General features: G+C 38.2%; 1 pseudogene; it reads right to left on the bottom strand.

Moving 5' to 3' along the window:
• Positions 1–1,826: 1,826 nt before the first annotated feature.
• LOC149219481 (cullin-3A pseudogene) lies at positions 1,827–3,241 on the bottom strand (annotated as a pseudogene).
• Between the last annotated feature and the right edge of the window lie 1,081 nt (positions 3,242–4,322).

Below are 4,322 nucleotides of genomic sequence, written 5' to 3' on the forward strand. Positions count from 1 at the left end.
TGCAGAAAGAAGATGAAAGCTGAAAGTAAACGCAAACCCTAACAAACCCTAGTTTTACCAACTAACCCTACTTGTGCAAGAAAAGAGATGTAAACTACTGAAATGGATGCCATTGAATATTGAAAAGGTAAAATGCATGTGTTTAAGCTACTTCTGAAGGAGAATATGGAAAAATCATCTTGTTGTGCTTTTGAGCAATTTTATGCAGAATTATTATGCTTGTGTTTTAACTATTTGTGACTGTGCAGAGGTTTAGAGGCGAAAGGAAATGGAGTGGGCATTTGCAGGAGGTTGGGAAGGTGTGGAGAGGACCTAAGGAGTCCCTAGCACCCTTCTGGATATTTCCACCGCGATCGGATTTCGAAAAATCGCTCGCATGAACTTCTACAGGAGGCTGCAGCGGATCTATAGGAAGTTCTACAGGAAGAGGTCGAAAGTGGTTTTTAGAGGGTTGAAGGTGGAAAAACGATGGGAAAGTGGAAATGAAGGATGGATAGAGATGTTAAGGGGTATAGAACCTGGTAAATGAAGCTCAGGAGTGAAGAAGATGGTTGGATTTGTTCAAAGGTGAAGGAAGTAGTTTTGCACAAGAATGTAGAAATTAGGGCAGTTTAGGAAAGTATGGCAAATGAGTGAAGGAAATATTGAGAGAGAAATTGGAGCAGGTTGTATGATGGAGGAAGGATAGGCTGGAGTTTCTTATAGGTGTTCTGCACACTTCTTTCCAAAACTGACCCAAGAAAAAACTAGGAAAACAGAGTTTTACCTATTTTGACCTAATCCTGACCTAAAAACCAGAAAAGTGATGAACAAAACTTTATAGATAGGAATTTATGTAAGAAAGCTATGGAAACTGAGAAAGAATAGATCTAAGCATGAAAACACAACTGATATCAACTTTCCCAACTCAAAATCTAACACTAGCAATTGCATTGGAAGGCAAAAATAGTGTTTTTGTGGCAGCAAGAGTGCCTTGGTCTCAATTCATGGTCCTAAGGAGGGAGAAAGGAGATCAAGGCTTGCTTGGTAGCCTTTTTGTGGATCTTTTCTGTTATCAAACTATCTAATCAACCTGAAGCAAGAACAACTATCTTAATCATAAAAAACAACCTAAGTAACAAAGCAAGATTTAACCTAAATAATAAAAACACATAGAAGTACACAAAGGAGGTACTGGGCACTTGGGTTGGGTCCAAACCCAAGAGCTATAACCCCTTAGGAAAGATCAGTGCTGGTTCAAAGTTGGATTCATCTTCATTGATCAAAAAATTATAGTTACATCACAAAACTGTCTGCAAAAGGAGCTCAAAAATGAGCTGAGTACAAGGCTGCACTAAAGTGCGAAAATAGACTATCAAATGGCTAACCTAATAGGGCTTGAAGCCTTCCTATTTATGCAAGTGAGGACTCCCAACAGTCCTCCTAAACTTAAGGAACTCGGCTGCCCAAAACTGCAGATAACAACCACTTCACTAGACCTGCTCGGCTGCCCCTTGAAATCATCTATGGTGGGTTGTTGAACTATGAGCTATTGATGGAGAAATCAAGGAAGGGGTCATTTAGTGCAAGAGACACCCATCCTATAAATCCTCAGCCTTGTTTCTTCAAATTTGGCTGCCAATCTGCTCATAAATGCTTGGGCTTGGTCCAAAAATGTCCAAAAATATGCAATAAACACGTATTAGACTTTGTGGTAAAGTGACTATTCCCATTCACTCAATTAACATAAATATATTCAAAAGCATGCATAAAACTATGGATAATGGTGGATTAAATGAGAATAATAGGCAGAATGAAACCATATAGTTACCCATTTCCGGGGCTCGTCAATAACTCAAGCGCTCTGCTGAATTGAAAAGTGTAAGAACACACATCTGATGAGTTGAGACATTAAGTTAATGTTTCTGACCCTTTCCAAAGGTTGCTTTTAGGTCTACTATTCCCATGTTTATCTGCCATGTCAACCTACGACATGTATGAGTGCTAAGATAGTATGCCTTAACTTGTCACACAATGCCAATATTTCTTTAGGCAAGCTGCACCTAGCACCAGTTTGTGTTGGCCACGAACCTATCGTGAGAACTTGGATAGCCAGAGTAGGGCCTTCATTGCTTTCAATGGATGCAGCCAACATTGTAGTAAAACCTTGCATTGTGTCACGAGAAGTATTTATATCTGTTAACATACCTTCTAATTTTGATGTGAACTGATAACCACATTCTGTCTTCGATTTTACAATTAGGCTCTTCTCTGCATCATCTGAAACAGTCTTGCCTGATAGAAGTCTCTTAGCCAAGTGCTGCCTGTAGTACTTCTCAGAGACATCCTTCTCTTGAAGATACCAGAACAACATCATCACTTTGTCCAAAACCACTTCAACATCTTCCTCATTGACCCCTTTGAGGTCTTTTTGAAGCTTGTCATCAACAAATAAAGAAATAAACTCGGGTGACCTTGCATTCAAATTGATGAAATACTAAAAAGATGAATTTAAAGCATTTTGGAAGGTTTTATCATTGCTGAAAGCCTCACTTATAATCTTACTGTACTTGTCCTTCTCATCAAGAAGGCATTGCACAAATTCCACTGGATCTTTCAGTTTCTCTGGGTCAGTGACTAACTATTTCCCTATTTCGCGGAAATAGGTAGTCATTACATATCAGATTGTAGGAATTCCTACTGGAACCCTATGAAACAGGTTGCACATGCGTCCATATCATCATACTTATCATTCACAAGCATGCTTATAAGCCCTGAATTCTTCATGTGCACCAACCTCTGCATATGATTTGCTATCATTTCTCTCTCAACAACAGCTTTAATTTTTACCTCACTCTTTGAATCAAGATAGTGTGAAACCCTCTATATCTCTTCATTTAACCTCCTCTCAGCTTTCTGTAGATAGTCACCACAATCACAGCATTCAATAAACTGTTGAGATTCAATAGAATAAAAAGTTGATGCTTCTTCCACGAAATGTTTCTCAAAATCGTCATGGTAAACATAAGGCCCTAACTCTATTAGCATTTTAATGACATTGCGCATTAAACCTCGATTGATGACTTCTCCAGTTCTTTCACAACATACAAGTTCAAGAAGAGTATTCAATAAACTATCCTTAATTTTTTGTAGCACAAATTATATGGTCTCTCCACAGATTTAATCCAAGTTCGTGGATAGGTGTTTTGTTGGATTTTGTAACATATGTTCTATCCATATACATCAAAATGTCCCGAATCATCTATAGTGCATGGCATCATAGCCCATAACAATTGCCTCGCCCAAGATTCATACCTATAAATCTCCAAGTAATTCCTCTCTAGAACCATGAGACTGACATCTGTAAACCTCTGTGCCATATGTTGAGATGAGGATTAACAACATGACAATAGACCTCAAATGCTATGTTCTCTCCTTCTCTATCACAATCCAACCATTGACATCTCCTAGCTTCCTTTACATCATTCAATACATGAACTACTGCACATGGAGATCGTTTAAGTCATTCATTCATTCGGTCATATCTTCTGAACCAGGAGCCGGTTTTGGGAGTGTGATATACTGTTGGAAAGCTCTTTCCAAGCTTCTTCTGATGGACACACTTATGACATGTTTTGCGCTAAAGATAATGTGCAGAAAATCTTTGAAAACCAGACATAGTAAGAGTCCACTTTGATCCCTAGTGACAGGCTACGAAGACTGGAACTAACAGGGGCCATTTGAGATTATGGAGAGGATGGAACTTGTTGCATAGGCTTGCATTACTTGCATCTCTGCATATTCATGATGTATTTCATCTTTCATTTCTTAATATACATGTACCTGACATTAATCATGTTATTAATTGGAAAATGACTTAGGTGGAACCCAAGGGAGATTTCCAAGTTCAATTGGTGTAGATTTTAGACAACAAATTCAAGGTTCTCTCGAATCGAGCCATAAACATGGTAAAAGTATAATGGACCGTGCTCAGTCCTGAGGATGTGACGTGGGAGCAAGAAGAAGTCATGTGGTAAAAATACCCTCACCTTTTCGACTAATATATTGTATATGTTTGTATATTTATATATATGATGCACTAAGGGCAATGCATAAAATAACGCTGGGGGAGGAATGTAATACCCCCACCTATTTTGACAATGTAAATACATATACCTTTTGTATTAGGTTAGTAAGCTAGAAATACTTTATTTGCCTGTTTGTCCATGTAGTTGCATAGATGCTAATATGCTGGTTTTTGGATAAGTGGCTAGAGGAGCCACGATGTAAATATTGTAAATGTACATATCCTTATATATTAATAAAATAAGGTTGGAGACAAA

The sequence above is a fragment of the Pinus tabuliformis genome, chromosome Q, assembly GCF_031772625.1.
Source record: "Pinus tabuliformis cultivar Carrire ecotype Pingquan chromosome Q, CPIR1, whole genome shotgun sequence".
Classification (NCBI taxonomy): domain Eukaryota; kingdom Viridiplantae; phylum Streptophyta; class Pinopsida; order Pinales; family Pinaceae; genus Pinus; species Pinus tabuliformis.